This window comes from Capsicum annuum, chromosome 2, assembly GCF_002878395.1.
Source record: "Capsicum annuum cultivar UCD-10X-F1 chromosome 2, UCD10Xv1.1, whole genome shotgun sequence".
NCBI classification, from domain to species: domain Eukaryota; kingdom Viridiplantae; phylum Streptophyta; class Magnoliopsida; order Solanales; family Solanaceae; genus Capsicum; species Capsicum annuum.
The window spans coordinates 143,068,956-143,080,169 of record NC_061112.1 but is presented as its reverse complement, the minus strand read 5'-3'; positions in this window follow the sequence as shown (position 1 = coordinate 143,080,169).

Sequence of the window (11,214 nt, the reverse complement as noted above, 5' to 3'; positions counted from 1 at the left end):
CTCTCAATTCAATTCTTTTCATTTTTTAATTAAAATTTAAATTTGAAATCTTTTTATTTTTTTGGGATTAAAATTTAAATTTAAATCGAAAGCGAGTGATAGTGAATATTGAAAAAAATTAGTGAATTTCTCTTGAAAAAATTAAACTTTTTGTGAATTTGTTAAAAATATTCAAATTTAAAAATAAAAAATTTATTATCTTTGTATATATGAATTTATAGTTAAAATTTTAAATTAGTTGGAGAAGAATTTTAATTATTTGGAATGGATTTGATGTTTAATTTGTGAGCAAAAATAAAAACATGATTATTCAAAATTTTCTACAATTTATAATTTTTTCTTATTTAATTAAATTAATTTTAATATTTAATTTGTTATGTAGCATGTTAAAAGTGACTTGGAATTTAATGTAATATTTTTTTATTTTTAGTTTTTAAAAATGACGTGACAGATGACGTGGCAGACGTGTCACGCGTGGAAGCTGACATGACAGCTAACGTGGGGGAGAGTGTGTTACACTCACCAAAAAGAGGTTTGAAATGTTGCTTTTTAGTGGGTTTAGGAGTCCAGATGACAAACATGTAAGTAGAAGTGTCCAACTTATAAAACCGACATAGTACAGAGGTCCAAAAGATCATTTTGCCAATTATTTACTACGTAAAGAACGAGTGTAATCATTTCATATAAAAAATTAAGTTGTTACTTGTCAGTAGAGGCGGAGCCCGAATTTCAAGTAAGGGCGTCAACACTTACTATAACCATATACAAAATAATTTTAATCATATATAAATAGTATATTTTTCCGTCGAAGCGAGTTCGGATGAACCCCCTAAAGAGAGCTGGCTCCGCCTCTGCTTGTTAGAGAGAATATTTTTATTATTTAAATATATTCACAATAAGTTCAATCATGTGTGGGTCTCATTCTTTTCAATGGGCCCCTTTAAACACATGTAAATTCTTTTGTGATAATAAATGGCAATAAAATTTGATCTAGGACTTTTTTATGTTTTAATACCATATTGAAGATTGAAGTGATGCAAGCATAAGCAACAACTTTTTTCTGGTAACTAGCAATAACATGCATAGGCTAAATGAATATATGTGAACACTACCAAATACAAAGAAATCGAGAAGCTTCCATTGATTTTCTAGAGAGAAAATAGAGAAGATATTATTTTTTCTTTGAAAAAAATAAATTTTCTGTTGTTCTAGAAGGACCTGTGGTCCTTATATACATTTGGCCAAGACCCAAAAATAACAGTGGGTCGTTTTCACTATTTTCCTACAACATGTTGTAGGCTTTATAAAATAAATAAAAAGTCTATCAAAGTCTATGTAGGATCCACTGTATTATAGTTAGTGTTATCAACAGTAGTAGTATTAACACTATGTATAACTATATCATCAATACCCCCCGCAAGTTTGAGAGGGCCTGAACACCTAACTTGACCAAAATGGAATTGTGAGCAAGGCTAGTGAGAGGCTTAACGAATATGTCAGCTAACTGCGAAGCTGTGGGAATATGTAACTGCTCAATCAAACCCTCACCAAGTTGAGTACGAATGAAATGGCAATCCACCTCGATATGCTTAGTGCGTTCGTGAAAGACGGGATTGCGGGCAATATGGATGACAGCTTGGTTGTCACAATACATAGGAATCGAAGTAGGAATAGGCACACCAAGATCAGCAAACAGACGCTGGAACCAAACTAATTCAGCAACCACTTTACTAGCAGATCTATATTCTGCTTCAGAAGAAGAAAGAGAAATTATAGGTTATTTCTTTGCTTTCCAAGAAATAAGAGAACCTTCATGTAGAACACAAAAACTAGTCACAGAGCGTTTTGTGTCAGGGCAGGCAGCCTAGTCACTGTCACAATAGGCAGCCATGGAAAAAGTAGAAGAATTGGAATAGAAAACTCCAACATCAGAAGAACCACGTAAATACATGAGAATATGCAAAACAGCCTTCATATGAGACTGAGCTGGGTTTTGAAGATATTGACTTAAATGTTGGACAGCAAAAGAGAGATCCGAGCCAGTATGAGTCAAAAAATTTAGCTTACTAACCAAACTTCGATAAGATTCAGGATTGGGAAGCGCAAATCATCCATCTCAGCTTGCAACTTAAGGGACAAATCGAGAGGGCAAGTAACAGAAGTCATAACAGCACAATCATACTCATAGAGAAGATCCGTAATAAACTTTCTCTGGTGCAATAGTAAACCAGTTGAAAGTGCGCAAACCTCTATGCCCAAAAACTAGTTAAGAGTGCCCAGGTCTTTAATTCGAAACTGGGAATCCAAAAAGAACTTAAAAGAGCTAATGTCAAATCATCACCAGATAGAATGACATCATCTACATAAATAGCCAGCAGCACAACAGAGGTAGCAAATCTTTTGATGAATAAAGAATGATCATTAAATGAGTGGACATAACTTCTAGACTGGAAATCCTGTGAGAGCTTAGCGTACCATTATCTCGAAGCTTGCTGGAGCCCATAAAGAAATTTTTTCAATTGACAAACCAGAGGAACAGAGCCAGAGGGTAAATCAAGGACCAAATCAGAGGGAAGTTTCATGTAAACCTCCTCTTCCAAGTCACCAAGCAAAAATGCATTGTTGATATCAAGTTGGAAGAGGGGCTAACCCTTCTTGACAACCACAACAAGTAAACATTTAACAGTAAAAAACTTTATCACAGGGAAAAAAGTTTCATTAAAATCCACACCCTCCTTTTGAGTATCTTCCTGAATCACTAATCTAGTCTTGCATCTCTCAATTGTTCCATCATCCTTATATTTAATTTTGTACACCCATTTGTAACTAATAGGCTTCTTGCCAGGTGGTAGAGGTAAGATAGTCCAAGTATTATTAGCGTAGAGGGCCTCCAATTTCTTTTGCATAGTCTTTTTCCATGTTGGAATAGAAGTAGCCTGCTGGTAAGAGTGTGGTTCCAAGGAAGCATGAGAACTTGAGTGACTAATGCAAGAGGATGAAGAACTAGAGCCATTAAGAGAAAGAGAGAGGTTATAGACAAATTGGTTGAGGTGAGAAGGAGGAATATGAAGCCTGGTAGACCTTCAAGGAAGAGGTAAAGAAGCAGAAACAGGGGAAGGTTCAGGAAGAGGTGAAGTAGAAACAGAAAAAGAAAGAGGTAAATCAGAAGAAGGATCAAGATGAATAGGAGGAGAAGGTGGAAAAGAAACTATAGAAACAGGAGAGGAAAAAGGGAAGGAAGATTCATGAAAAACAACATCCCTACAAAAAAATGCAAGTTTGGTGGCCAGATTGTAAAGCTTGTAACCCTTCTTTGTTAAAGGATACCCAATGAAAACATAAGGATTAGCTCTAGGCTGAAATTTGTCCCTGTAGCACCTGGGAATGGTAGAAAAACATAAACAACCAAAAGTTTTAAGGTGTGAATAGGAAGGGGGTGCCATACAACAATTCAAAAAGAGTTTTATTATTAAGCTAGAAGGGAACCTGTTGATTAGATAAGTGGCAGTAAGAACATAATCACCTCAAAATTTAATGGGTAATTTGAAATGAAACAAAAGAGCTCTAGAAGTTTCTAACAAATGTCTATGTTTTCTTTCAACCACACCATTTTGTTGTGGTGTGCGAGGACATGAAGTTTGATGAATGATGCCATGGTCAAGGAAAAATTGGAGAAGAAGAGAACTAGATCTAAGCTCAAGGGCATTATCGCTTCTAATAGTTTGAATAGATGTATGAAACTGTCTTACCATGGCAATGAAGGCTTTGATTAAAGGAAAGACATTACTCTTGGACCCCATAAGATGTGTCCAAGTAGCCCTAGTGTAATCACCAACAAGGGTAAGGAAATACCTGCAACCAGAATAAGTAGGACTATTGTACGGCCCCAAGTCTCTACATGAATGAGCTGAAAGGGATTAGTGGATTTAATGGAACTAGGAGAAAAGAAAAGTCTAGACTGTCGGGCCATGGAAAAAACAGTGCATATAAATGGTTGTTTAGCGGAAAATTGACATGGCAAATCAAAAATAAATTTTATTTTAACAAACGGCGTTTGCCCTAATCTGTTATGCCAAAGAATTTCTTTTGTATTGATTGAGGAAGAATCAGTACATTGTGATGCAGAATCAAGAGAAGTAATCAGACATGTTTGAGGAGTTACATCACAAGTAGAAGACTTAGCAGTAGAGCAACCAAAACTATTAGAAAGAGAACATTTATTGTTACAATAAGGGGATAATAAGTGAGAAGAACCAACGCCAGTTAAAGCTGAGGCAGAACTAGAAGATGAAGCTGAGAGAGAGTGAATCAGCTTGTAAAGCCCGTTAGTCAGTTTACCAAACTCCACTGGCCTCTTCAGTGAAGGGGCCTGTATGATGCAAGATACCTTGGTAAATAGTACAAGACAATCTAATTGAGAAATTAACTGGGAAACAGACATGAGATTGTATTGAAAAATAGGTATATATAACACATGATATAAGGTGAAGGTAAGAAACTGAATAGAACCAGTATAAGTAACTTTTACTTTGTATCCATTAGGAAGACTCACTCAGTATAGAATTACTAAGGGTTTAATGTCAAAAAGAAGATCCCTGTTAGAGGTCATATGATCAGTGGCACCAGAATCTATGATCCAAATGCATTTATCTACTTCAGTAACCATGCATGCACCATAAGAGACACTGCCTACAACAACACTACTATCAATAGAAGGGAAAAGTGCACTAGAAAAATTAGCAGAAGCCATCAACGAGGAAGGGCCCGAAAGATGCATTTTCTGCAGTAGATGCATGGCCTGAAGCTGCTGATCTTTGTTCAAGGCTTTAAGGAGTGAATTGAGATCACCAAGAGTAGAAGAACCAGTTTTAGAATGAGCAAGGGTTTGAACCCCATCAGAATCAGAGGTTTGAACCTCAGCAATATTAGCCATAACCTTTTTGCCTTTAGAATTAGTAAATTTATAGTCTGAAGGATACTTATGCAACTTGTAGCACTTCCCCATAAGGTGGCCTGGTTTCTTACAATACTTGCAGAAGAGATTAGATTTATCTTGATCGAAAGCAATTCTAATAGGATTGGACATGTTAGAGGAATAAGAAGGTTTGGGAGAGTAAGAGCTAGAAGTAGGTCTAGGAGGATAGGGTGCACCAGACTTATTTTGTAAACTAGCCTGAAATGAAGCTGAATCGACCTGAAATGGGGTAGGAAAAATCATTTGCCTTTGCCTCTCATCCTGAAGAAGAATGTTGTAAACAGAGTCAAGTGAAGAAAAGGGTTGTATCATGAGAAGATTGTTTCTCTCCCTAATGTATGTCTCATTGAGAACCATGAGAAACTGATAGACTTTGTTTTCCTCATCCTCCTTTTGTAGACCAGGTTTAGCAGCACAAGTACAAGTGTTGACATGATTGGCACACATAAAACGGAGTTCATCCCAGAGCCTTTTAAGTTTTTTGAAGTATGAAGCAATATCAAGAGATCCTTGAGATGTGGAGGTTAGTTCATTTTTAATCTCAAAGATTTTGGTACCACTAACAGACCCATAACGTTGATTTAATTGAGTCTATATACTCTCAGCAGTTTCAGAATATTGAACGCTTTCAACTATGTCTGGGGGCAAAGAACTAATTATCCATGAAATAACCATACTGTTGCACCTATCCCACTGCCTAGATTGAGAATTCTCAGTTGGCCTGGTGCTCTCATCAATAAACCCTATTTTGTTCCTAGCCGATAGAGAAACCATCCTATTACGTTTCCAACCCCCAAAGCTAGTCCCAGAGAAAGGTACAGATACGAGAGAAATTCTAGGAACATCAGATGAGGAAAGATGCATAGGGTTGGAATAGTCGAGAGTAAAAATAGTTGATGCTCCAAAATTTGTGGTCGAAGTTTCAGTTTGACTATTAGTAGTCATTTTCATAATAAGCTAACCAATAAGGCACAAATTTCTTGAACTGAAACAAAAAATAGAAGATTGATGTTACCCGCCGCCTTTGCAACCGGGAGACGATAAAGGCCTTGGAATAACTCAAATGACCAGTGAATTCCGAAGAATCCAACAAAATCAACAGCGATAAGACTGCCAACTGGAAAGGAGAGTGAGCGTCCACCAGAAACCCCAAAGAAAACTTTAAGTAATGAAGCTTCAACAAGCTGAAACCCGAAACTTGATAAAATCGCTCGGGGTTAGCATCGCTAAACAAAGAATTGAACGGAGAACGAGAATCCCTTCTTTGATACCATGTGAACACTACGAAATACAAAGAAATCGAGAAGCTTCCATTGGTTTTCTGTAGAGAAAACAGAGAAGATATTATTTCTTCTTTAAAAAGAATGAATTTTCTATTGTTCTAGAAGGACCTGTGGTCCTTATATATACGTTGGGCCAAGATCCAAAAATAACAGTGGGCTGCTTTCACTATTTTCCTACAACATGTTGTGGGCTTTATAAAATAAATAAAGAGTCTATCAAAGTATATGTAGGATCCACTGTATTATAGTTAGTATTATCAACAGTAGTAGTATTAACACTATGTACAACTATATCATCAATAATATATTCATAGCTTTGCTGCTACACAAGAAGTTTTTTTCCCCATAGAAGCTCGTCTTAATTAATAGATCTATGGGTTATAAGTGTAAAACATTATACTCCATTTGTTTCAGTTGAGATTGATGCCTAATGATATATTTGATGTACTCTGCTCTCTTGTTTTTCCTGTAATCACAAAAAACTTTGCTCTTTACTATATTTAGGTCTGGGCTTTGAGTAATCTATTTTAAGAGAGAGAGAGACTTCTTATGTTGAGAATCATATTTCACCAACAGCAAGATGTGTAAAACCAGTGTCAATACAATGATAATATTGTTCACCTTGTTTTTATAACAAATAATTACTTTGGTCTTATAATCTAATTGAATTGTTAGCGCACAAGAAATCAATTCAATTAATGTTAAATTATTTGTTTCAATCAAATTAAATGCCACATTGGAACTTAATCACTTATGGTTAAGAAGTCGCTCTTATAATTACCAACCAAGACTAATGTAGAAATTCAAGCATTATTGCATAAGCTATTGATTCTGGGTGATTACACGGCTACATACATTAAATTCTTAGAGTCGATCTCAAATTCACAAATAGTAAAAGGTTTAGTGCATCGAGTTGTCTCTCCCCACAACCTAACTGGCCACCCCTTTTTCTTAAAAGAAAAATAATTTCTAGCTATAGAAAGTACTTTCTCCGTTTCACAATAAGTTAATTGTTGAATTTTGACATACATATTAAAAAAAAAGTAAAGACATAAATTTATAATATTTTTCCATTTTTATCCTTTTCAAAAAGTAAAGACACATGTTACATCACTTCCAATGCACATTTAATGAAGGATAAATTTGGAAAAAAATTTCAATATCTACCTTAAATTGTGAATCATTCACTTATTTTCAAACATAAAAATTACTCCAACAATTCACTTATTATGAAATGGAGGAGTACTGGAATTAAATCAGTCTGTCAATCCACAGCCAATATGGCTAACAACTGTCAAAACCGTCGTTTAGTCCTAATCAGATAGATACCTTCCGTAATGACTGACCTAAAACTTGACTTTTTGGTAAAAAATAATTGGACCAATCCAAAGGCGTAACTTCAAAGATCAGTAACTAAGCTAAGGCAGGGCCAAGGAGTGGCATTTTCCCCCTATTTCTTTTGTTATCTAATGTGGTAGCCGATATTTATTTTGGAGTCTCGATTAATTTGAATTTATATGGTATAAAATTGATTTTCAGAGTAAACATATTTTTTTCTATTCAAAATTTATGTGACATTTTATTAACGACGTAGGAATTCTATCCATTCCATCAAATGTAATAGACATTAATAATATAAAAGAAAAATTTACTCAATTAATATTTTAAACATTTATAAGTAATGAATAAGTAGTACCCGTACTAATCTTTTTAAAATTACCTGATATAGCTATAACTACACTGTCGGTCGTAAATAAACCGCTCATAATAATTTTAATTGGTGAAAAATAATAGCAAGTGTAGGGTTTTATGTTATTACGACTAGCAAGAATTTGGTGAGCAAGATGGTACTATTTACTTTGCAAATTATAAATAGATATTAACCACCAAATTAAACTGGGATGAGGCCAATATAGTAATAGCACCGATTAGCCATTTAAAGTTGAGACATGGCATGTTACTTACTCATGGCTCTCTCCTTGTTTTATGTGGTTTCTCCATTTATAGAGAAGTGTTTATTCGAATAACATTTGCCGACCAAAAAAATTTCCCCCTAATTTGGTTAGAATGAAAGTAATATTAGCATACTATAAGACAAAACACCATGAGATTGGACAACCGACCATGTGGTGAAATGTGAAAATGCAAAAGTACGTTGGGAGTTTCTACAAATAATGTATTTGGGTGAAAACAAAACCATGGCCTCCATTTTTGCAGTGGGTTTTTTTTTCCCTTTTATGTTTTGAATTTTTTTTCACTGGTTTCCACAAAAACAAATACTCCAAAATGGTAATGTTAGAAGATGACATCGCAACCATCATACAAAAACCTATAGGTTTTGAAACACCCCCACCTCCTTAAAGGATTTGATAAAAATTATTGAATTCATGTAAATCTATAACTTCGTCCAATATAGAGAGATAAAGCATCATTGAAAGATATCCATAATTTGAACTTGTAATATAAGGCAAATTATTTATGAGCCCCTTTTATTTATTACTATACTAGAATCTTTGTTATATCATATAAGAATCTTTGTTATATCATATAAATTTAACGATTTACATATATGATCAAAACAATTTTTTTTAACCTTATTGGCAAATTAAAGTTCAATTTTCTGCAAAGGGATCCAATTAAAACCTTGGCTCCCTTTAGCTAGCTCCATCATTGGGACGTACAACTATCTTATGTTTATATATGGAGTATCGATTAACAGTGTAAAAAATATTCTGGTTTGTGGAGCAGCATCAAGTACTGACCTATTCCTATTGTCTAGCTAATACTAACGTCAATAATTCTTGCTAGTTGTTGCCATGCACTTTTTCATATTTATGCATGTCCTCCTCTTCTTTATTTTCACCTTCTCATTATTCTTTTTCTGATTGACAGAGGGCATCTACGTTTATTTTCAGAATACATATATAACAAGCTTTCGTGTAAAAATACAATTTATATATGGAGTAGGTACACGAACGTACTTAGCTAGGAATATTATTTGTACAATCGAGGTCATGAACGAATCAATTATAGCAGATTTGTATTTTATATGTTGATGCAATTGGAAGAAAGAATTCATGTTAGTAATCCAGCATGTGGGATGCTGCATTGCAGTAATGATGATGATGAGAATATTTCCATTTTCATGATAATTGAGAATATATTACGAAACACGTTTGCCTACGTTGTTTTGCTTGTCTTATCAATATACTAATATATGTACTGAGGTTTAATATATATCTTTTTTTCCCTTTTTATCTATGATTAATTGTTTGAAAAAAAGACCCTGAAGATTCGATAGTACTAACTGGAATAAAGAATAAATTAGAACTGATCACTTGGCAAGAATTTTTTTAATATTGATTGCATCATTTACCTACAGACGAGTGATCCAGAGTATATTTTCTACTAAAACGTTACGTTCTCTGATTGCCATGATCACTTATTGTGGTACAATATTCCCTTACTGTTGAACAAAGCCATCAATCTTTTACGAATGCTTTGGAGGTATATATATAAAGTATAAACAACATGGTGTATATATGGCATATGCGACGTACTAACTTCTGTAAGTAGGAAAATTTAAATTTAGATGATATATTATCATCACAACTCACATGGCATGATCCACTGCAATGTACTAGTACTTTATATAATTCCACACACTTTTTTTTTCTTTGTCGTGCACTATTTTTTGTTGAATCAAGCCATAAAAACAACAGGTATATAGTAAAGTCGTAGTACTAGTACTTATCTACTTGTTAACCGCACCAAGACTTTAAGGACTCATGTGGTAGAGTGTATAAGATAATATTGAATGTATTGTATTAGTAATATTGGAATTATTTTTTATATAGTGTTTGGTTTGATGCATTGAAAACAATATGTATTGTTATATTTTAAGAAGAATATTGTTTGTTTACAAAAATACCCTTGAGATATTATAACTTTGTATATTTTTTTTTGTAAAAGTTTATTATTCTTTTTTTAAAATAAAAAAAAGTTAACAATATAACTAATTATTTACTTTAGAATTTTAAGATTTAATTATTCACTTACAAAAATTATTTTTTTTAGTATCTTTTCTTTGTTTGTTCATCATTTGTTTGTCGTTCCCACTTTGTGTTGTTTTTAAATTGGAGGTAGGTACGTACAACTTTTGGATAAGATAATAAAATTATTATTAAAATAAAATTGTATTCTATAGAGTGTTAAAACTAAGTAGAAAAATTATTTTTATTTATGAATACCCTATTTACAACATTAAAGCTTGTATGCGATTTATTTTCAGATTTTGACCAATAAATATTTTTTTTAGTTAATGGAGTATTTTTTTTTAATAACTAAAATTATTTGGAGGGATATTATTATTTTGATAAATTGAAAAGAAGTAATTCATATTGAAAAAGATTTAGAAAAAAATTAAAGAAATTTGAGAACACTGATACAAGAAAACCAAGGAACACACGGAATTGACTCAAAACAGTCCAAACGCACTCCAAAAATAGTTCACTAATTCAAAGAATCGAGGACTCTTTTGAAGACCACTCTTGGATTCAAGAATGAAATACAAGAAGGACAATATAACTAGGTGTTTGACACCTTTTGCAGCCAATAACAAAATAAGTTAAAAACAAGATGAAACAACAATGAGAAGAAGAAGAACAACAACAAAAATGACTTCACAATACAAGATACAAAACGGATACAAGATTACAAAAGAAAAAGGATAGATAGATAGACCACATGAAGGTATAATGTTAAGAACTCAATAATGGTAACTCTTGAACCCTTAACACTACACACAACAATAAATCTATCTCTTACAAAGACACAAGATCGGAATCCACCTCCCAAGCATCAATGTTTCCAAGCAAATGCAAACACAAGTGATTCTACACTTGTCTAAGCCCTAATCTCGGTTTTGGGTGCCTCAAGGAAAGAGGACTTGTGTTT